Source organism: Electrona antarctica (genome assembly GCF_951216825.1).
Source record: "Electrona antarctica genome assembly, chromosome: 10".
NCBI lineage: Eukaryota > Metazoa > Chordata > Actinopteri > Myctophiformes > Myctophidae > Electrona > Electrona antarctica.
In genome coordinates this window covers 50,458,227-50,483,133 of record NC_136791.1, presented here as the reverse complement: position 1 = coordinate 50,483,133, position 24,907 = coordinate 50,458,227, and the positions used below count along the sequence as shown (strand labels likewise).

The 24,907-nt window shown below is 42.1% G+C and overlaps 1 protein-coding gene across 2 annotated transcripts in view; it reads left to right on the top strand.

The window, feature by feature from the left end:
• chrm3a (cholinergic receptor, muscarinic 3a) overlaps positions 1–24,907 on the top strand; it is a 118,141-nt gene that overhangs the window by 16,426 nt on the left and 76,808 nt on the right. For both annotated transcript variants that reach the window (XM_079511706.1, XM_079511707.1), the window contains exon 2: positions 24,082–24,198. The gene's annotated coding sequence lies outside the window, so the exon portion shown is untranslated. The remainder of the gene's footprint in view (positions 1–24,081; positions 24,199–24,907) is intronic.

Below are 24,907 nucleotides of genomic sequence, written 5' to 3'. Positions count from 1 at the left end.
ATATTATATAAAAATCATCGATCTGCGTGAAACGTTGCATGCACACTCCCTAAAGGCCAAGGACAAACCTTTGACCTGCATTTTCCGCATCTGCCTTTTATAGCGCCACCAGGAGGCCGACTTTTGTAAAACACATTTTTTTATATTACTCCTCCAGATTCTGTCCAAAAATCTCACAAATCGTTACACAGTATCTCTATGGTCATGTGCTCAAGTCGGATCTGTCCGATATTTCATATTCCATCCTAATTGGCTATAATTGGCTTTCACAGTTTGCAAGATTGCCCCGTTTTGAACAAAAGCCTCAAATCATGAACGCAGCATGCAATTTACGTGAAATCTTTCACACATTTTCTTACTAGGCTGAGGAATATATCCCACCCTTTTCACATTGGCCTGTTATAGCGCCACCAACAGGTTGATTTTTGCAAAACACATTTTTGGAACAAAATGCCTCAAATCATTCAATTGCCATCAAAGGCGTATGAAGAAATGTCACCCTTTTCACATTGGCCTATTATAGCGCCACCAGGAGGCCACAACCTGACCTGGCTTGGTGGAGACCTGTGCCCCGAGGGGCACTTTATCTAGTTAGTATTATTTATGATGGCTATGATGTATAAGGTTTCATAGCACTCGTTATAAATGTTTATAATTATGCATAACAAATACACTTTATAACTGACTAAGTTATGGTGTGCTTATAATGCATTTTGACCAGCACTTATAGTACAGTACTTCATAAACCTTGTTATAAGTCATTATGCATAATTATATAAACATTTATAATGAATAATGTATAAAGCCTTATAAGTAAATGCATGGATAATGCATTATACAGTAGACCCGCCCATGACAGTCTTACTGGAGAGAGTTATTATTCCAATCATATCAAATTGTTACTAATTGGATTTTTCTTCCATCGAGAATTTCACTTCTTTGAAGTTGTTAGAAATTACATGATTTCATTGACCACCACCTTTACCCTATACACCCGACCCCTATACATGACTCACTTGTTTTGACTCCTAAAGTGTTTTCAAATACAGTCAGGAGAATATATTACAGAATGCATCAAAGGAGCCACAAGCAATGAAAAGAGAAATCCCTCATCTTAAAGGGATAGTTCAGATTTTTTTAACTTAAGCTGTTGCCATTAATATAGTGGTTGCAACTGTATTAATTGATTGCCCGAGTCCCGTGGTGGGAGTTCTGCTCTGGTTTTGGTCAATATTAAGTAGTTCCGGTCATTTTGTGGGGGGCACTGGGGCCACGCAGTAAAAGTAAATGAATTCACAAAACTAACTAACTATTTCTAAAATATTAGTGCAACTTTCATTCAACTTTGACCCCTCTATCACATGGAACTATTTTTTTGGGCGTAGTGATATGGACACAAAAACATAGTTCCGTGTGATAGAGGGGTCAAAAATGAATAAAAGTTGCACTAATATTTTAGAAATAGGTCAACAATACAAATTACATTAGTTTTGTGGATTCAATTACTTTTAATGCGTGGCCCCCTGTGCCCCCCACAAAATGACCAGAACTACTTAATATTTCACCAAAACCAGAGCAGAACTCCCACCACGGGACTCGGGCAATCAATTAATACAGTTACAACCACTATATTAATGGCAAGTATTTCATACAGCTAAGTTTTAAAAAATCTGAACTTTCACTTTTAAGGGTTGGATATACTGTGCTCCGAACATAGCAGATCTACAAGCTCATAACATGTTGTGAGCTTATAGATTGGTTATTTTTGGTGAGCGACACTGGTGCACGACTAAGAATAAATCCAACTTTAGCCATGTCCTATAAGTGGTATTCCTAGCACCCCTTCACTTGAAACATAGTCTGTCTTTAAAAGAAAGACATCTTCTAAAGAGCCACTACGCTAAGCGGAGGGTCGGCATTTTCCTTTGCCTTTTTAGTCGGCCAAGTAGCCAGTGTCACCACGACCCCAAGGTTTTCTCCTTCGTCTTTGATAGATCTACTGTGACAATACCGGCACTGCACACTTCACATTGATTCAGCCATTCTCCCCCACATGATAGACAAAGGTTCACAGCTATTACTGAGGCCTTGTCCTCATGATTGGACAGGTACGGTATGTTAACATTCATTGCGTCCCATCCGTCAGTGGCGAGGACGGGGGGACGAGTCGAACCTAACCTGCGGCTTGTCCAAACAGTTGGGTCATTCGATCTCTGTTCCAGCTCCATCCATCAGTGTGACATATGCAGATGGTTTCTGCCATATCAAGGAGACCTCTACTGGCATCAGTGACTCCATATTTAACCTGCTCATCTGTCTTGTTGGTGTCAAATCAGCCATCCATGAATTTTTATCTTCACATTCACACAGAGTTCAACAAATGGTAACATCTGTTGCTCTGTAACTTGAAATGTTGAGACCTTGTGACCACTGTTATAAAGGTTGGACTACACAAATAGGACAAGAGTTGATCCATATGGTATACTAATTCATGTGACGTGGTATACAAGTTTCCAGGGGCCAGGGGCCATAAGTTAATTCAAGAATTTGCATATATTATTCCAAGTCATTTCAGTCTGTAATTGTGAACTGAATTGCAAACAGCTCTTTCCTTGAGATAGAAACTACTGAAGCATGTTATTTAATACTGATCTGCAGCTTCAAATTCTCAATGAACATGAAGGCTTTTTTCTGTGAACATGTACAAATACGTCTGTGCTACAGTTGTGGAGAAGACGTTATGAAAGCCCTGCTAGCAGGCTCACCAAAATCTGTAGGGTACCATGTCTGGGGAGCATGAAGATACAATAAAAACTCCATAGTGATCCAGCCAGTACTTTTTGAGATATCTTGTTTGGTGCCAAATGTATGATCGACATAGCTCCATCCACCACTAACTTTACAGTATGGTAGAGGATCATGTCAATTTGCGCTGAAACCAGTCTTACTCCAATTAGCCAAAAGGGGCGCTATAACAATCGTTTGAAAACAAAAACTTTGAACAGGCATAGCTCATGCCTCGTTTGACCAAAAGCCATGGATCTTGTTTACACATGTGCCTTGACTCATGCGGAACAAATCTGTCACTTTGAACAGTAAGCTCCGCCCTCAGATTTCCAGCCATTTAAAAAATGCTTATACCTGATTTTCTGCTGGGATTTTGGAGAAATTTGTATGTGAAAATTTCTACAAAAAATATAGCTGCAAGCAGCGATAACGGGCACTTTGAACAAGCATAACTCATGCCTCGTCTGTCTGTCTGTGGTACGAACAGCTGCAATCCCTCTGGGTGACCTAAAGTGGCACTGTTGAGCAGCCTAAAAGGGCTGCTTGGTCCCATCTTATCGCTGCTCGCAGCTATATTAAAATTGTGTTGTCTTTTACTCTTTTTCCAATGTATTTGTATTTAAGTTCATAAAGTTAACCTAAGTATAACTAAATTAAATTTTAAACTAATCTGAATTTGAAATTAAATATAAATGTTACTTTTCAGGATTCCAATAACAATAATAATAATAATAATAATAATAATAATAATTAGTACATCTGGATTCCAATTCAAAAGTAGCAAGAATAGCCAATCTAGAATGATTTGAGCTTGTAGATCGGCTATTTTTGCTACTTTTCTGTGACAGAATGACGAAGTAGGACATTAATTGATGAAATAAGTTAAAATATGGAGATAAGAGTGAATGTGGAAATGTAGTGGCCCTCTCCATCATCAAAGTTGCCCAACCCTGCTCAACGGAGTGTTACATTAAGCCGATTCATATAGCTATGGCACGGTTATAAAGCTAGGTACCACAGACTGCCAGTCACATTCGGACCATCTATGCAGCCAGTGAACCAGTATGGCGTCTTTCTGATTCAACTCCTAGTACCTACTACCTCGTAAAGTGAAACTGCCATTTTTTTGTATCCTGAACATCTGAGCACGTGGTTAGACGATCTGGTAAAGATTAGAGTGACTGGCCTGAGTGAAAATGGAAAGTTAATTTAAAAGTGGTGTCTGGAGAACTGAGCTGCAACAGATCAGATTCACAATGAATGAGCATCGACATGAGTTTGGGTTTCGGAGTTGTTTAAAGGGCCTTTGGGAGGGAATTGTTAATGGATGATGTTGGGAAATCGGGTTGAACTTGTTGGCTAATTGGCTGTTGATGGTGACGTAATTAAGATTGTCCGTCGGCCAATGGGGGACCACCATTCTTGATGACGTAACTAAGGTACATGGGTAAGAATGGTGGTCCCTTATTGGCTGTTGATGGTGACGTAACGTACGTTTCAGGGTTGGTATAGAGCGTCGCAGTCCCGCCCCCTACCAGGGCCCAGGAAATGATTCCCCGTTCATTTTCCTCATAGACATTTCAAAAAGTATTTATTTAAAGACTTTTTAAGCGTCGTACAAAGCCAACTCGAGTTGTGAGAAAACACATTTTTTTCAGGCCGAACAAATAATTAGAAAGAAGAAGAAAACGGCAGGTTACAACACTTTTTTTCTTGTTTTTCTTCTTTGTAATTATTAGTTTGGTCCAAAATATTGTGTTTATTGTCATGATTTGTCACGACTCGAGTTGGCTTTGTACGACGCTTAAAAGGACATTAAATAAATACTTTTTGAAATGTCTATGGGAAAAATGCATTGGGAATTATTTCCTGGGCCTGGCCTGTCGTCATGAAAGGGGGCGGGACTGCGACACTATATATATTTTGTGTTTTTTCACATAGTCAATACATTTGGCATTCTGTCCTTTTGGCATTCTGTCCTTCGCCTGGAAAGGAGTCAGCTGAGGTGGTTCGGGCATCTGGTTAGGATGCCTCTCGGGCGCCTCCCTAGGGAGGTCCTCGACGCACGTCCCACTGGGAGGAGACCCCGGGGCAGACCAAGGCGCAGTTGGAGGAAACACATCGACTCACTGGCCTTGGAACGTCTCGGAATCCCCCAGGAGGAAGTCACTAATGTTGCTCTGCAGAGGGAAGTCTGGAGCACTCTGGTGGAGCTGTTGCCCCCGCGACCCGACTACGGATAAGCGGTTGAAGATGGATGGATGGATTCTGTCCTTTTACATTTTCTGTTCTCACAAACCAGTGCTGCACGAGTGCTTTTCTAATTTCTGTAGTGATGTTATGTCTGGCATGGATGGTCCTAAATTCATTCCCCCCCATCACCGGCTCTCTGTTTGCTTACATAGGGCATAATGAACCATTAATTCAGCGCCGTCGCTTGCAGGCTGCAGTCATTCTCAGGAGAATTTGTTCTTGATCTAACGGAGCAGAGACAGAATAAAGGCATGCAGGATATTGTTTGGGTGACGTTCCATTTGTTCGATTTAGTCTGTTGGCTTCAAACTTGACACTAATATGGGTTCTTTTCTAATGAGCATTTATGTAAAGAAATATCTGTTCACTTAAAGTGGCACTATGTAACCTTTTTTTTAAAAATAAAATGCAATTTTGTTCAATCTGTATTGTAGACTAGAGTATGTTAAAGGAGCATTCAGTGATTTGAGTGATTTGGAAAACCACCCAGTCCGCCCCGGTAACCAAATGTGCACATGCACGCTCTACAGCATGTGCACCAAGGCCCGCCCCCACTCGATCATGATTGGAGGAAGGCCCCTCTCATCCTAATTGGATGAAGGCTTTGCCACCCGCCACCAAAACTGAAACTAGGGTTTTTTGACCCCAGGGGCTCACTGGGGACAGGGAGGAACTCCTTATATGGTCAGCACACTCTATAGTAGGGAGGATTATCCAGAAAAAAAGAAAAAATAAGATTAAGTCAAATCACTGAATATACCTTTAATATGATGTAACTTATACAATTGGGTTGGTTGTATTTTGTCTCCCTGAGTCTATCTAAAAAACTATGTGTCAGACACAGTGGGCGCCCCTCACTTCACACAAGTGTGATTTTTTCCATTAAGACTGGAGGGTTTAAGTGGTTCATAAAGTACCCCATAATCTCCCGATAGTTTATGCTATGCAGAACATAATTTAGCCACAAATAAAGCAGCAAGAAGACAGGCCTCAGTGACAGTACATTGTAAATGATTGTCCATTTGTACACTCAGGGCTGTATTTTGCGTGTCTTAAGTACCAGATCTTATTACTTAACTTAAGACCTGGAGGCGTGGTCAATGCTCTTTGGCCACTCAGAATAGCCAAATGGCATTGATCACGCCTCCAGGTCTTAAGTTATGTAATAAGTCCTGGTACTTAAGACACGCAAAATACAGCCCTCAGAGTTAAATACCCTAACCCTAACCCTTTTACAGTGTAGCTGTCCATGGTGTTGTGTGCCTTATTATCCTTATTATTTGTACCTTGCAGCGTTATGGGGTGGGAAAGTGCCTAGAATATCATGTTGTGTATATCTCAAATGTTAATTTAAGATATACGCAATCAAATCCTCAGTATTTTATTTATCCATTTGTAACTGAATGGACCCTTATCGGGTCTGGGTCGTGTATTGCACCCCTACCTAACTACATTTTTCAAAAAATCACACCCGACTTATCATCATACATCATCTGATTCCGGCCAATCACAATTTGCGTCCTCACCTTGTCTTCAATGTTTGTTTACACAATGTTTGTGTACTTTACACAAAGTACACAAACCCTCAAAAATAGTTGTACGGTATCTGGACATGATTCCACTTATGGTTGTTGTAGCCAATCCACTTTATTTATAAAGCACATTTAAATCAACAGCGTTCAACCAAAGTGCTGTATGTAAACAAATGTACTATACTAAGGGTAAACAATAATCGATAAACATTGTACTTTAGGATGATGTCAAAGTCCTGGAGTCAAAAGGTTACATTGCTGATTTAAATAAAACAGGGTGACACTTTCAGTAGTAGTACTTCTCAGTCAGTCCACTGAGTGTTGGGATGTTCCTGACATTTATGATATTTACATTAAACAGAGGATCGGTATCTTAGATGAGGTTCCCAGTAGCATGTAGGACTAGATGTCGGGCCAGACTTATGTTCATAGGGGACGGTCCACTACTATCTCATTGTTCCCTCCCCGACTGCTGAGACCAGACTGAGTCTCTATTGTTGGGATAAAGTAGACCTTTTAAGCAGTTACCATTACTTATAAGAGTGTGCACCCTAGCTGTGCTCAAGCAAGGTCACAGAGAGACAGAAAGATTTCTATATAATGTCTGAAAAAGTAGAGACACGTCAGAATTCTCCAACCAACTTTAAAGTAAAACAAGCGCAAAGTCGCTTATAATAAGCAGACATGGCTGGCAACACTGACTGCTAATAAAACCATTATGATTGGTGCCTGTCTCTCCCTTTGTCACCCCCTAGAGGCCCAGCTGTCCCCATCCCTCTCAATCACAGAGACGGCATAGTAAACTGAAGTTTTATCCGTATTGCCACTGGTGTCGGTCGATATGTGAACATGCATCTCTTTCTTTGAAATAAAAGCCCGGGCGGACCTTACTTTTTATTTGTTTCGTTCCTATTTTCATGGGATCAATTAAATTCTTGCTGAACTTTTAGACAACCTCTTGACTTCCCTCTCCAGAGTAACATTAGTGACTTCCTCCTGGGGGATCCCGAGACGTTCCAAGGCCAGTTGGTCAATGTATTTCCTCCAACTGCGCCTTGGTCTGCCTCCCAGTGGGACGTGCGTCGAGGACCTCCCTAGGGAGATGCCCGAGAGGCATGTTTTTCTCATGTTTTGCCAAACCAAGCAAAACAAGGGTGAAGATCTGTCTCTCTCCACCACTGTTTATTCCTGTGGTTTGTATAGCGCTGCATGGTCAAATTAAGCAAATAATTTGTGGGAAGCTAAATAAATATACCAAAAATGTTGTTCCCATGATTTCTACTAACAAGATCTCACACTGATGATGATTCTGTGCGAGTCTGTCTGAAAGATGCCCTGAACACACCAGTGGTGTATCCAGGAATTACGTTTTGGGCAGGCAAGATATGTGTTAATTGTCGTCTCCCCGCGCACAATCGTAGCACTAAAGGTTTTATACCTGCCAGACGAGTAGGATACAAAGGCTGAAAGGCTTGCATTTACATTCCAGTGGGTGATTGAGGGTTGCACTCTACCGCAACGGCCAATCAGCTGTCCACTAATAGTTCTCAGGTCTTGTTTTTGTCCTCTCTCTTTTCTCATTGTATGGATTTTGGCCAGGCCAGAAATAGATTTGGACAGGCGGACGCCTGCCCTCGCCTTATTGTAGATACGCCTCTGGAACACACAAACACTTCTAAGCATCATATACAGTTGTATGTCTGACCATGGTGACATGCATGTAGAATTTACACTATACTGATGCATGGACCCCATTTCAGACACTTTGTGTTTGTTCTAGAAAACAATATACTGTAGCCTAGTGTACATGATTTGGAGGGAAAAGCCTGTAGAGTGGGGCAGGGGTGGGTGTGTGTGTGTGTGTGTGTGTGTGTGTGTGTGTGTGTGTGTGTGTGTGTGTGTGTGTGTGTGTGTGTGTGTGTGTGTGTGTGTGTGTGTGTGTGTGTGTGTGTGTGTGTGTGTGTGTGTGTGTGTGTGTGTGTGTGTGTGTGTGTGTGTGTGTGTGTGTGTGTGTGTGTGTGTGTGTGTGTGTGTGTCAGATTTCTCAATTAATTGCTTCTCCTTGCCGTCGAATTCATCACAGCTGAACTTTGGGCCAGTTTTTTCCACGCACTTCTTTGTCTGACTTCTTTGACAGACCCTGGAAGATGACAAGCGTGAAATAGTTTTAGCCTCCTATTCTGACTGAACATCGACTTTTCTTAAACCGAGCATGTATCTTTTGTTTGTCTTGCAACCGTACGGCGTCCTTTTAAAATTCCTCTCTGCACGAATAATTATTTTTGTATGTATTTTTTTTATGTTCCTTTGTGTCTCAGAGGGCCATGACTTGGACGAAATTGAAATGGAGCAGGGTGTCTGTGAGTCAGTGTTCTTTGATGAGTGGTGTTGGCAGGAGAGAGAGATGAAAGGGGTGATGTATCCCTTCTGCCTGCCTCTCAACTTCTCCTAAACCCTGCATTCTAATGGTCACACAGTCACATATACACACACATGCACGGCCACACACACACAACCACAGTACCGCACAGTACCGCTCACACACACTTTTACAACATTACATTCAAGACCATGACGATGATGACAGTTAGTTCAGATAATAACATGTGTCTGAGAAACAACAGTTGGTGTGTGTGTGTGTGTGTGTGTGTGGGGGGGGGGGGGGGGGGGCATGCATCAATTGAATGCCTGCTTCCAATTAACTAGCCAAGACAATCCATAAAGTTTCACGCATCTAAACAAATCTGCACATCATCTTGGATTCCATGGACAACATCCTAAATATTGCAATCTGTTTGGTTGACAGCTACGGTATAATAACCACATGTCTTCTTTGTACAATCCTGTATCACTTTTGTTTGAACTAAGAGCTCACGTGCACGACAGCTGCGCAGCTTCCATATCCACTATAGATTCTATGGAAGAAATGGGGCGGAGTGTCCTATCACTGTGCCTTATAGGCGTGGCAGCGCATGAAGCCCATTGGAAGTGAATGTGGCGTACCGGCTTGCCTTTCAGAAGCGTCGTCTGTCGGTAATGTGTGAGTCCGTCCTACGGTAGTTCAAGGTGAAATCCACAACTAAATTTAAGATGAACTTTGATCTCTGGAGGCTTACTGTAACAATGAAGGAGGGATATAATAGAGCACGACAGCTGCAGTAAGCTCAGTTTGATGAACCTTCGGGGGGAAATGAATTAACAGGTACCGTTATGGACCGTAAAATGCTTTGATCACTGGTGTCTGGAAAAAGGTGCCATTTCAAAAAACACCATCAATGCCAGGTGTGGTTTAATTACATTTTGCAAGATCTATTTGCCTTCATCAGAAAGAGCAGAAGACAGGCATTGATGCACAATGAGACTGATGAACATGAAGAAAAATGATTACTGTCACACGCAACAGAAACCTTTGCCTAACAATGTGGATTTGGCATGTCTAGTCCATAATGTATGTGGGCATATTTTCTGCATGCTAATGTTGCGCATATCTCGCCACTATTTACAATAGATCTATTTGGGAACCGTTTCATAAAAGCAATTGTCTATGTATTACAGTTAAGGGGACACCCATAGCTGTGATAATGATGACAATATAACATGGCTTGACATAAGTTGGATAGACCTAGATAGAAATTGCTTATAAAGTAAAGTACAAGTTATTGCTTTATATACTGAAGGCAGGCTACTGTGCTCCTCACATGTGGGGGTTCTGTTATGTTTTGTGCAGCGTGCGGTGTGCAATTTGAGAGTCAAATCAGTTGAGAAATAAATGGAGTCAACGATGCGTTTTACTTTCATTTCCTCGCATGATTTCCACTTTGAGCACTTCCGTGGCTAATGGTTTCACCTGTAGATAGAGGCTGCTGCTTGTGTTGCCTGCTCTGCAATCTCCTTAATAGTCTTAGCTTTTATTGCTTTACATCATTCAGTGCTGTCTAATTCACACCTCTGCTGAAACTGAACACCTCAAAGTACAACCAGTTGAGGCTTTCAACACTCTGTCCAATCTGTCCAAACGTTCAATGTACAATGCAGGATAAAAGCAAGGTTAATATCATCAAAGCATTTTCACCACTGTGCTTTTCTTAACAGACACACTGAACCAGCAGTATCATGAGTATGTGCAGCTAAGGTCAGTCTACCATGGAAGGTAATGATCCAGAGACCATGTATGAGATTATTTATTCATATCTGCCCCCCTATTCCCCACAGCTCTCACATGGCACTAATGACTCATATTAAATGTCTCATTATGTGAATTAAATTGGTATAGATCAATAGGTTTTCAAAGACCACAGAACAGAGGCATATCTACAATAAGGCAAGGGCAGGCGTCCGCCTGTCCAAATCCATTTCTGGCCTGGCCAAAATCCATACAATGAGAAAAAAAGAGGACAAAAACAAGACCTGAGAACTATTAATGGACAGCTTATTGGCCGTTGCGGTAGAGCGCGACGACCCATCACCCATTGGAATGTAAATGCATGCCTTTCAGCTAGGCATGTAACGATATATCGTATATCGATATATATCGATATTAATCCCGACGATATGAATCGATTAATATTGAAATTAAAAAATCGATTTTCTTTTTTTTGGGGGGGGCTAGTGTGTGAGCTTTAGTCATATTCCATCATATTCAAGTGCTTTTGGAGTCACTTTCAGTAGTAGAGCACTGTAGAGGGGAGCTGTGTGTGACTGTGCCCAGGTGATGATGGTCGTTGATACTCATCAAGGAAGGCAATTATGTTTCTGCACTGTCAAAAGTAATGCTACTTTTTTGCAATGTAGTTAAATAAAAAATCTCAGGGGGGAAAGGGTAATTTTTCTTTAAAATATATATATTTTTTAATATCGTGAAAAATCGTATCGTGAACCTCATATCGTGATACGAATCGTATCGTGAGTTGAGTGAATCGTTACATGCCTACTTTCAGCCTTTGTATCCTACTCGTCTGGCAGGTATATCTCTTTGAACGATTGTGCGCGGGGAGACGACAATTAACACATATCTTGCCTGCCCAAAACGTAATTCCTGGATACGCCACTGCCACAGAATATGACGTGGATCGGTAGAAGTGGGGTGTGGGCTAGCCTCGGTCCCAGGCTTACTCATCTGCGAAGAGAAAAGCCTGGTCACAACCTAAGGCAGAGGCGCTATCGGCCTTCCTGTCGGTCCGGAACATCCGTCAGATGTATTTCCCCCGGATACGATATTTTTCGACCCATCACAACACAGATGTAAACAGATTTGTAAAGCGTCAACGACATTTCCTTGAGCGGTACTTCCGCCAAAATCCTGCAACTTCCGCCCAAAACAAATGATAGCATCTACAGCGTACCGCAGGTCTTGCCCAGCATGTGTGTGGGCTGTAGCTGCGAATTGAGTCCATTTGATGCTGAAGACACGTGCAAATCATGACAAAATGTGCTTTCAGGGTCAAGTTGTTTTCTTGAATTTGATCCCTCAGTTCTGAATTGTTTTCAGTGATTTAATCCTTTTTGGCATAGTCTCTTAAATTCCCCTGTTACCGTAAAAGGGTCTCATAATCTGCTTTGAGTCTGTCCTGGGCTGATTAAGTCATCTATCACATTATACCCCTTCTATCCCTATTTTCTATGAAAATGAAAGGGGGGGGGGGATTTTGAGCTTGCTGTGCTCTCAAACACTGTAGCCTATAGAGATTTATATTAAGCCTTCAAAAAGATAAAATATAATCCACTGACCACAACTGTGTGTGTGTGTGTGTGTGTGTGTGTGTGTGTGTGTGTGTGTGTGTGTGTGTGCTGTGCGTGTTGTGCGTGTGCCGTTCATGTGCGTGCAAGATTTATAGTGTGTTGATGTGTCTGCATTCGTGTATGGCTGCCTCCATACAAGCATAATGCAACTTCTTCTATGACTTAATACATTCTCTCAGATAAAGTCAAGAGAGTGCAAAGCTCTCTATTACAGCTCTCACTGTCATGTCTTTCTGCCAGCTTCTTCAGGAGTGCCGAGTGCATCATAAACCACTGATGTTCGTGCTCTGTTATTAAACAGATCATTTCCAATGGCAGCTTCATTCATAGCCCACGGTCATTGGCATAATACGCATAAACATCAAATGAAATGCCACTGAAAGACACAGCGAGTTTGCACAGCCCAGACAAGTTTAACTTTGTTTTATTGCACATTTTGCACTGCAGCCAAACAAATCTTTCAAAGGAAACTGAATTTGGGTGTGCAAGTCTCTACTTCCAGGTACCGCTACAGAATTAATATTTTTTTCTCCAAACATAGACCGTATCAAATATAAATAAATGTCATAAACGATACAGAGCAACTTCCTTGACAAAGTCGCCAGACTACTTTTTTTTTTTTTTTAATTATAATTTTTATCCCACGATTTTGTAACCCATTTTTCACCCCTGTGTCAATTATCTAATGTGATCCTGGGCTCTACACACCCTCTGCCAACCTAGTCCCCATATATGGGGGACATGGGGAGAGCAACGGACTTGAACTCATGCTTACTTCATGCCTGAGTGTCCAAGTCGCTCCTTTACACCTGACAGGGGGGAGTTTCCCTGGTTGGACGTAGCGCGTGGAAGGAACACGTTATTCCATTTCCAACCAGACCATGTGGCCGTACATGTGTGTGTATATGTGCCTGTGTGACCATTAGAATGCAGGGTTTAGGTGAAGTTGAGAGGCAGGCAGAAGGGATACATCACCCCTTTCATCTCTCTCTCCTGCCAACACCACTCATCAAAGAACACTGACTCACAGACACCCTGCTCCATTTCAATTTCGTCCACATCATGGCCCTCTGGGACACAAAGGAACATTAAAAAAAAGACATACAAAAATAATTATTCGTGCACAGAGGAATTTTAAAAAAATCTTAAAAAAAATTCTATGGGATTTTAAATCCCATAGATTTAAAATCTACTCAGGGGACGGTTGGACATCAGGACTTCGGTTAATTCGGTACTCTATGGGCATTTTGTTTAGGTCACCATGACCTCAAAATGGGAAACGTTTCCTGCTGTCTTTCATTGTTTGAATCTGTCTTTCTGACTGTGACAGTGGAGGGTTTGGTTTGGGACTGTTTTATTTAAATTTAACCACTTAAACCCTCCATTCTTAGTAAAAACGGACCTGAGTTACTTACATTGTACATTATGTACATTGACCACTTTTCTCTGTCTAGACGACACAAAATCTCTGCCAAAAACACTGATCTGCTATTTTTGGGTGAAAGTTCCAACCCAGAAAAGGCATGCTGGGTTTCAAGTGGTTAACAAATGGAAGAGTGGGAGGGAGAGACTGCTTTTGGCAAGTTCTCAGGGCCATATTTTTCTCTCACTCTGTAATCTCTACATCTCCTGGAGAATCTAATCAAGTTAAGAGTTGTTACGGAGCCGTTTCAGGTTCATGAAAGTATTAACTCTCTAAAGTTGTTGCAGTAAACTTGATAAAAGTCTCTGTTGTAGAGATAAAATATATTGCATAGCTCAAGTTGCACATTTTTCCTTAGAATTTGTAGATACAGACCTTATTTTTAGGTAGAATGTTTAATTATTTAATTTAGATTAATCTACTATTTATTTTGTTTGTTTGTCCGTGTGTGTGCGAGCAGTGGCGGCAAGTATGGGGCAATTGGGGCTACCGAAGGCCAGATGGCAGCCCCTCCTGACAACACAAACTGTCAACAGAGTAGACACAACATGGCTTGACACATTGTAGATTTTCTTTCACCTGGACCAAGTGGATTAAAGAAATCTAAACCAAACAACACAATTAAGCAACAAGGTTGTGTCTTCAAACCATGTGACTCCCATTGGAAATGCATTGAGACACACAGAACACACAGGACACAAGTGTGTCTTGCGTGCGTCTTAGGTGTGAGTGAGGCCTTATTACTCGGGAGGAGGAGCAGACCTGAGGTGATGAAAATAACACTGCAACAGTGACAACTAACAGTAATAGGTATGAGAAATGTTTTTGTTTTTTTGCGGCTGCTGTGCAGGACTTTATTTTGGGACAATGGGACTTGTTGGGAGGGTATGTTTTGGAGAAACACATGAGCGAGCGGTGATGTTTGTCGAGAGTGTTTGTGTTGGAGCTCAGTGCGGCCGCACAGTTCATGTGCAGCCTCTTCCAGAGAGAGATGGAGACACTAAAGATACACACTGCAGCAGGTCTGTGTGTGAGCGTGCACGGTATGACGTTCTAAATAACACATTGTTAGAGAAATAATTCCCTGAAAATAAGGGGGGAGATCCGAAAATACCCAAATTCGCGGCTGAGCGTGCGTACGTGTTTGTGTGTGCATGCGTGTGCTCTTACAAATAGCCCACTTCACGTTTTGGCTTGAACCATAGGCTGTACAGTATACAATCAACATATTTTTACCAGCTGCAAAGCGGCTGGTTAGTTTCCCCATTGATTCCTTGCATCATGATGCAACTTGATCATGTTCTGTCAGTGCCAGAATACATTTTCTGCCAATTTCTTCAAAACACACTTTTTGCTACTACTCACAGATCTTCTCCTATAAATTCACACAAATTGGTACACATGATCTCTGCATGGGGTCTTGCGATCAAGATGTATAAGCTAGATCTTTCTATGGCCAAAGTTTACGGGCCCTGGGTAGGCAACCCGGCTTAGTGTAGACCTCATGTGCTCCGAGGAGCACACTTTTCTAGTTAGGTTAGTATAAAAACAAAGCACAGAGCATTTCCAACCTTCATCTCATTGTCCATCTACAATCCTTACCTTCATCTCATTGTCCATCTACAATCCTTACCTTCATCTACAATCCTTATGCCCTTATTTTTTTCTGCTCCTCTCTGTCCGTCCCTTACTTTTCACTGCAAGGCTGGAGGCTTACAGTATTTCTGTGTTCATAATCCACCGGCCTGCATTACTTTGCTCATCCGACACAACGATAATGATAATGTTCATATTGGTGGACCAAGTCTGCTTTTTTGTGGTGTGACAGTTTGCTCTTGGTTAGGAAACCAATACAACAAGATTAAACATGAAAGTGGTCTATACATGGTGGTTAGTATGCATAATACATGTAGGCCTACTGTAGGCACAAGCATGATCAGCATCACAGGCTAATTCAGTTCTGGCCCAGAACGTGTCATTTGTCGTCCGTGCTCCTTAGCCCTGCAGAAGGACCATGAACATAATATTTCACTCCCCTTTGGATTAGCGGTATAGTTGTTTTTTTATATCCAGTTATTACGTTAGTCTTTCCATTTCTGTACAGTAATTGCTAGCATAAGTGCTCTAAATTCGATCTTTAAAATAGATTTCTGTGATTATGTTCCTAGCCTGTCTCGCTCTCAGCAAGAACATCTTTACCGATTCGGTAGGGCACCGTGGTAATGCGTGAACTGTTCTGTCAGGTTGTCTTGACTACAGAATGACATGGTAGTGTTTAAAAAAAGAGAGGACACAAGCAATGTGCCCAGTAGAGTAAATACAGGGATGAAATCAATTTGACAGGAGTCAATTCTCACACGATGCCTTTTTTTTATTGCTGCCTTCCTAAACGTTGGATAATCAGTTGGTCTGCTTTCATAAGGCCTTTGTTTTGTTTCTCACCTGTACAGCGCTTTGTACATTTCCCACCCATGTTTCTTTTATTTTTCATTACAATCACAATCAGACGTCATTTAACGAGCACCGGCTTTCATTGCACCGCTTATGCAATTACCCAATTAATTATTTAGAAAGAGTTTTTACTTCTGTTTGCAGAGAAGGAGAAAAAAAGGAAACTTGTGAATGTGCTGCCCTTTTTGTACCACTTCACCACTTTTCAACTTCTCTTCCTATAATTGGTCCTAACTAATGTTCATGATAAAATACCACCATTTTCTCCTACTCAGTCTGTCTCTCATAGGAAGGCTGTGGGCAGTTCAGAAACCCGTCCACCAGTGACATCATCGATGGTGAATCCAAGCTAATAGAAACGGCAGGCTTTCTTTTCCTGAAAAGTTGCAATGCAAAAGTTGAAGCCATCGTTCTCACGATAATACAAATCTAAATATATTTTAAAACAAATCTTGTTTAAAAAAGAATCCGCCTAATGATGATGTCACTGGTGGACGGGTGTCCGAAGTCCGAACTGCCCGAAGCCCTCCTATGAGACACAGACTGAGTAGGAAAAAATGGTGGTGTTTTATCATGAACATTAGTGAGGACCAATTATATGAAGAGATGTTGAAAAGTGGTGAAGTGGTCTTTTAAGAGCCAACTTGTGTTTTTAGAGAACTTGGTAATCTCCTTATCATAGACTGAAGCCTGAAGGGACATTTCTGACCTTTCAAATCAAGTTGTGTGTGTGTGAGAATTGTGTCTCCTTTATCTTTCTTTCTCCACACTCCCCAACCCCTCAACAGACCCATGAGGCCATTCCAGAATACAGCCTGAAAGAACAAAGTGATCGTGGTTCTGTGTACATACTGTACAGTAAATTAACTTCTATGTTTATACTTAGTCTCTAGTATGAACTATTTAGAAACTTGCTACTATATAGATGTTCTGTAGATGGGCCCTGTGTTTGTTGGTACAAACATTATGACATGTCTGTTTAGCAGCTATTGAGCACACGGTCTGGCACCAGCTGTAACTTTATCTCCCATACAGCAGCTTTCGATACAGTTACTGTCCAGTAAATTAACTTCTATGTTTATACTTAGTCTCTAGTATGAACTATTTAGAAACTTGCTACTATATAGATGTTCTGTAGATAGGCCCTGTGTTTGTTGGTACAAACATTATGACATGTCTGTTCAGCAGCTATTGAGCACACGGTCTGGCACCAGTTGTAACTTTATCTCCCATACAACAGCTTTTGATACAGTTTATTTCAAACAAACATCCAGGACGTTTTTATTTGTCTTTTCTACCGTGGGAAATGGGAATGTAATGCATGTAATTACGTATACTGAATAATATGGAGTTGCTGTACAAAAGGTGAGTTTAACCCATTCTGGGCGGGAACCCCTTTTGGTGTTAGCATTATGCTTTAGCTATTGAAAAATAGCAGATCTACAAGCTCATAGCGCGCCACCGAGTGGCGCGCTATGAACTTGTAGGTCTGCTATTTTTGAAAAATCGAAGAACGACTGACATAGAAACATAGCTTTTTCAGAAAACTGTCAGGATGTAGAAGACATTAGAATCTGATCTCAGGTCAGAATTGGTTAAAATGCATGGCTATACTGTACTCTTGCTCTTTGTGGTGTAACAAAAAATGTTAATAAGGCTTAATCGGTAGCTGACAAAACCCAGCCGTGGTGTATGTCCTGTGCATCTTAAGTAGCCAGGCTTATCAGAGGAAGCAGATGGAGAGAATCCAAGTGAGAGAATCACTCCTCTCAGTCTGGCTCCATCCATGTCATAACTACGAGGATGACCTTGGCCGAGTCTCAAACTTAGGTTTTAACATAACGCACATAGCGCTCTCTGTCTCACACACGCACACGTGTGCCTGTGCATAAATGCGTCCCCCACACACGCACGCACGTACGCACGCACGCACGCACGCGTACACACACACACACACACACACACACACACACATTCCCCACTGCTCCTACACATTCCTGCTTGCATGCAGTACCTCAGCTGGAGATATATACAGTATAATACACTCCATATTATTAATTCATCATATAGGGCTGTGTGTGACACACTGAGGCCCTGCTCTGACTGGCAGCCAAATTCAGATTTGTGGTCAGTCTGAACCGGGTCTGAGAATCACTCATCAAGCAACCTAACACCCAGATCAACCTGCAGGCACGTGCACACATAGACATCAAAGGAGGCGTGAGCAGCTGCCCCTTTTACCCGTCTAAAAAAAACTTGTCCTCGCCAATCCATGAATGTAGGAAAATACTATCGTGAAAGAAATGCAAATGCCTCCCTTTCCATGCCATACCCGAAGGCAGCATTCAGGAGAATTGCCTTTTTTCAAACTCTCCTGAACTTGAATGAATCATTTTGCATTGAAATAACCCCATTTTGGGCGGGAACCCCCTTTGGTGTTAGCATTATGTTATGCTTTAGCTATTGAAAAATAGCAGATCTACAAGCTCATAGCACGCCACCGAGTGGCGCGCTACGAGCTTGTAGGTCTGCTATTTTGGAAAAATCAAAGAACGACTGACATATAGAAACATAGCTTTTTCAAAAAACTGTCAGGATGTAGAAGACATTTTTAGAATCTGATCTCAGGTCAAAATGGGATTATGTGTCCTCTGTGTAGATATCCATTCTTTATGCCACATCTTCAGTAGCTAAAAAGTGCAGGGTCACGTAAAAAATCTACAAGCCGAGGTTGAAGATTTTCCCCAAAAGTGTCCTTTTAGGGAATTTCAGCCCCTGGGCAGTATTATGCGTGTCTTAAGTACCAGGTCTTATGACTTAACTTAAGACCTGGAGGCGTGGTCAATGCTGTTTGGCCACTCAGAATAGCCAAATGGCATTGATCACGCCTCCAGGTCTTAAGTTAACCCATTTTGACCTGAGTTAAAAACATTCACTTTGAAAGTATATATATTCAAAGATCTGCGCCACATTTTTACGATTTTTCAAAAATAGCAGACCTACAAGCTCGTAGCGCTATGAGCTTGTAGATCTGCTATTTTTCAATAGCTAAATTATAACATAATGTTTAAAACACCAAAATGGGTTAAGTAATAAGACCTGGTACTTAAGACACGCATAATACTGCCCCCTGCCTCATTCTCTGCACATCCCTGGTAAACCTGTATCCAGCCTTTTGTAGCGTTTCCCGTGCTGTAGGATTTGGCGATATTGACAATATAATGTGGCATTATAGGGGCATTCGTTTCACTCAGCTAGTTCCAAACATTCCTTTTAGTGCTGGGAAATACATTAACACACATTTAAGCTGTATCACAATTCTACAGATCCAAGACCATAATATCTAGTCTCATATCACAATAATGATATTATTGTGTTGATATTTCGCCCAGCTTTGCCTCACTGACATAATTTGCTGCCTTGTCATAAGAACAAGATGTTACCCTGACCTCAACCCCATCAACACTTTAGATAGCACAGCCCAGCTTCCACATACCGTATTTTTCCACTTGGTTTGATGATTCATAGGAGTTCAAATCGCTTTTTGATGATCACAGCTTTTAAATCATGCCAAGATTGTGCATTTCAATTTGACACTGAAAGGGGTATCCCAGAACAAATTGATATCGTTCTTTCTCTCGCTTGTCACAAAGGCCTGCACAAGAATAAACAAGTCTGTGAAAGGTGATATGAGTGTTGTATTGGAATTGGCCAATATATGCACTGAGCTATGACAGTAGATTTACAATGAACTGGAGTTAGGTGAGATAAGGGGGGGTGGCTTTTAGAACAGAAGAGAATTCATGAGCAGCCATAAACAATTCCATGGGGGAGTTGCGAATAAGGTGACGCGTGTGCGTGCGTGCGTGCGTGCGTGCGTGCGTGCGTGCGTGCGTGCGTGCGTGCGTGCGTGCGTGCGTGTATATATGTGTGTTTATGTTAGAGGAGAAAGACAACATTGATGTCTAAGGTGAATGAGGCCGTGGCAGCAATTTTATTAGATCAAGGTTGTTTGCTGTTTGCTGAATCATCTTTTCATGTTGTCAACTCAGGTTGAAAAAGCAGCCAGAGCACACAGAGTCATTAACTGTGCTTTTGTCTTGGATAAATAAATACGCTTAGGAATACATTTGAAAACTGTCTGATTAAAGCAGAACGGGGAACAGGCAATGTTCTCTATTTCTTTTAATCACTAGTGCAATTAGAACATTAGTATCTCAATTATTTTTTAACTTGGCATAGAGTATAGTTATAGTACTTTGCGGTAAGAGCTCAGAACTTATGGTGATGTACTGTAGTATAATTGCATGCCCTATACCAGGGGTTCTCAATGTTTTTGGCCGGGGACCCCCGGAAATGCTTTGGCAATGTCTCGGGACCCCCGCCCCGCCACCTCCCGCCTCCCGAAATTGACTGCTACAATAACCTTAAACCCCTTTTGGTGTTTTAAGCATTGTTATAATTTAGCTATTGAAAAATAGCAGATCTACAAGCTCATAGCGCGCCACCGAGTGGCGCGCTATGAACTTGTAGGTCTGCTATTTTAGCTAAATTTTTTTTTTTTTGAAAATATTTTGGGGACCCCCCAAAATAATTTGGCGACCCCCCGAGGGGTCGCGACCCACGGGTTGAGAACCCCTGCCCTATACCAGCGGTTCCCAGACCTTTTTGGCCGTGCACCCCCTGTTACCTCCCAACCTAGCTGACGCACCCCCCCACATGGAAATAAAAATTGTATAAGCTATATAGAGACATATACTTCCTATTAATCCACATACTGTATATGCACATGAACCTGAATATGGTGTATATATATGCAGCATAGGCTATATTCTGCATATACTTGCCATATATTGGCATAATATGTTAATATATTTAAAATAAAACCATAGCACCACCATTAGCCTTTTCATGTCGCGCACCCCCTAGAAGGTGCTCGCGCACCACAAGGGGTGCACGCACCACAGTTTGGGAACCACTCAGTGGCGTGCACAGACATTTAGAGGGGCAGGTGCTCAAGTGGAAAAAAAAGGGCACTTTGTGCAGCACGTGGAACCGGCCGGTTGCCTTAATAGTGTGAGATTTATAGATTGTGGGGCCTAAATAAGCTTTTTATCAAGAATTGATCAATGTTACCATGGTCCACATACTGTACAGTGTAACTGTACAAAATAAGAAAAAAAAGGAAAAAAAAAGAAGTGTTTTTTTCTTTTTTTTTCTCTCGAAAGGGCACATTGCCAAAAGGGCAGGGGGTGCTCTAGCACCCCCTAGTGTCTATCTGTGCACGCCACTGGAACCACTGCCCTGTACTATGACTTTTCTAGTCTTCCACAATGCAGTATGCACCACACGTAGGCCAGGTTATCAGCCTGAAGCTGTCCACTCCTCAGAGTATAGGCAGGGTCTATGGGCTGGATCCAGGCTACACCACACGTGGTCCTGTAATGTAAGCAAGTGGACATCGTTTATACATTTCTATAGGTGGTTGATTTCTGATTTCCATTTCACATTATAGCGGGGGACCAGGCAGCCCCACGCATTCATTCACAGAATCACATTAACCCATTCTGGACTGAGGTCGATTAAAAAAAAAGGCTTCTAAATCCTAAAAAAAATCTGAAAAACCTATGTTTCTATGTCAGTGGTCCTCAACCTTTTTCATGTCAAGGACCCCCAGAATTATCTCTATTGAGCCACGGACCCCCATCTCAAAATATGTAGTTTCAGGGACCCCCCAGAAGCCAATATTTTAGTTGTTTGCTCTGAAATATATATTCAAAGATTTGCGCCACATTTTCACGACTTTTCAAAAATAGCAGACCTACAAGCTCGTAGCGCGCCACTCGGTGGCACGCTATGAGCTTGTAGATCTGCTATTTTTCAATAGCTAAAGCATAACATAATGCTAACACCGAAAGGGGTTCTTCCCGCCCAAAATGGGTTAAGGCTCTCGTCAAGTTTAGGTACTGAATTTAAAAGCAGCTTTGGAACGCCGGTAATTATCTCCTGTCGCAGCCGTCCTCATGGTTCACTAGAGAATGTTCTTGCTGCCTCAGCTGCTCTGAACCGTCAGCGGACAGGCTAAGTGAGGTCAGCTCTGCAGTACGAAGCGCTGCATCTAGTTACAATACATTCAAATGAAAGAGGAGAGAGAACTGGAAAGTGATGAAAATGTGATTCATATGTACAGTATCTACGGTGGCGGTTGGGCATAATGCGGCCGGTGAAAATGTCAGTGTTAATAAAAAAGATGTTGCTGCAAACCACATGGACCCTTAGGCTGTGTGTCCACCAAAGAGCAGGCCGCTGTGTCCACCAAAGCATTTTTCTTTTCTTTATCCCAGCTGAAAGCACAAGTATGGCACTCTAATCTAAGCGGCCAGAGTTTAAAATATTTCAACTCTGGGTGACCAGGTAACCAAAGACTCGGCGCTCATCACCTTGTCATGCTGCTGGCGTTTCCAGCAGAGTGTAAATACGCAGCGCTCCCAAAAACAATTCAAAACATATCCACTGAACTCAGGCCTCGGTGGACATAGGTCCTTTACTGCTCCATTTGGTTCCATTTGTACAGTCTCAGAGTTAAATTCATATTTACTGTAACGTGTTCTGTGCAACCACCCTGCTCTCCGCCCTGTCATTTCTTAGCCCTCACTTAGTCACCCAATCTCCGCTAAACTTCCCTTGCCTTTTAATACGGAGGCTTAAAGGAAGGAAGAAGGGATTGCCTCTTTTTCAGCCTGGGCACTTAGCCATGGCCGCAGATTATTTTTAATAGCAAGTTCATATTTTTTATAGCGGATTCGCATTTGTCTCTTAACACATGTAGGCCTGACGTCGAAATAAATAAAAAGTCTTCTGAAAGAATATATATTCAAAGATTTGTGCCGCATTTTCACGATTTTTCAAAAATAGCAGACCTACAAGCTCGTAGCGCGCCACTCGGTGGCGCGCTATGAGCTTGTAGATCTGCTATTTTTCAATAGCTAAAGCATAACATAATGCTAACACCAAAAGGGGTTCCCGCCAGAAATGGGTTAAGACATGAAGACCATTTTAATGAGCTTTTCATAACTCTGACTTCCAGCGCTTGCGGGTAGATCCTGTTACGTGGGGCAGGCAGCTCCACCAGGCCAAGGCTATATAAGGCATGAACACTTCCCGAGACATGAAGACATGCCATTCTTCCTTTTGACAGATGGTATCCAGCAGGGAATGGTAGCAGCTCCACTTGAGTAGATTCTTGATTAAAGCATATTGACCTGAGATCAGATTCTAAAAATGTCTGTTTGAAAATGACAGTTTTCTGAAAAAGCTATGTTTCTATGTCAGTCGTTATTCGATTTTTCAAAAATAGCAGACCTACAAGCTCGTAGCGTGCCACTCGGTGGCGCGCTATGAGCTTGTAGATCTGCTATTTTTCAATAGCTAAAGCATAACATAATGCTAACACCAAAAGGGGTTCCCGCACAAAATGGGTTAAAGCATATTGCATGAAAAAGGAGAGAGAGAAAAGAGAAAAGAAATACATACAGCATGGCATTAACAGGAGTTATGGTGGATGACTATGTTCTTGCAAACCATCTATCAGCTGCAGCATTTAGCACAGCAGCAACTCACGTGCACGGGGACTGTAAATGAATCGTGATCAGTGAGCTCTGATGATGCAGGCCTCTTTGCTTGTTTGTTCCGTTTGCTAGGAGCACGCAAGATAAATCAATCATTAACTTTGTGTTTCATTGAGTACTGTTCTTTTTGTATAATCCCTCAAAATATAGGTGTTGTTACACTTGGACACACCAACCTAAAGTCTTCCTCTCTCCCTCTCCTTCCCTTTCCCTGTCTGTCTCTATCTCTGTCTCCCTCCATGCCCTTTGCTCCCTGTCCGCCTCGCAGACGCAATGACCCGCCGGGGGGAGGGTAACCGTGCAGCGTCGTTGGACAGCGCCGAGACGCCACGAGACGATGCGCTGAAAGGTGACCTCCAGTCATTCCGCCTCCCCAAAACATTTGGTGAGTTCAGTCTTCCAGTCTAAAGAATGCCTTTCCTGCACAAGTGTCACCATAACCCCCGTCCCCCTTCCCTATCCCCCCCCCCCCCCCCATCAAGGATCCCCGGAGAGTTCCTGAACCACTGGCTAGCATTCATTTCGTGGAGGACATTGAACAAACAGTCACAAAGGACACGCACATCTATACCTTTATGCTGGGTGCTGGATCAAAATGAAGTCATATAAGAAATGAAAAAGTCGGCACACCAATTCAGGCTCCCAAGTTTCTTTACTTTAATCAGGTAACGTTTCGGGCTGCAGCCCTTCCTCAGACTTTCCAAACAGAAGGTCTTGGGAGCCTGAATTGGTGTGCCGATCTTTTCATTTCTTATAGCATTCATTTCAAACCTTCTATAGGAGAGTCGTCTAAGTAGGCCGCGGCGTTATCAGGTATAATTTTCTATGCCCCCCGTAGAAGAGAAGCAGTGCGTGGTGAAAATGTTAATTATTTTCCCCGTTTACCTTTTCCCTGCCTTTGGTCATTCATTGACGTGCATCCCTTCTAGAATAGCCTTCATAGCTAGGAAAGAAAATCTTTATTTCTTAATTAAGGGTGCATTTATTACAAAGCATGTTGCACACATCATCATTTTATAAACTGAGCAAACATATAAATCGGCATCGACCAGCGGTAGTTGCCAAGGTGTTGGATAAGTCTTTACAAAAACAAA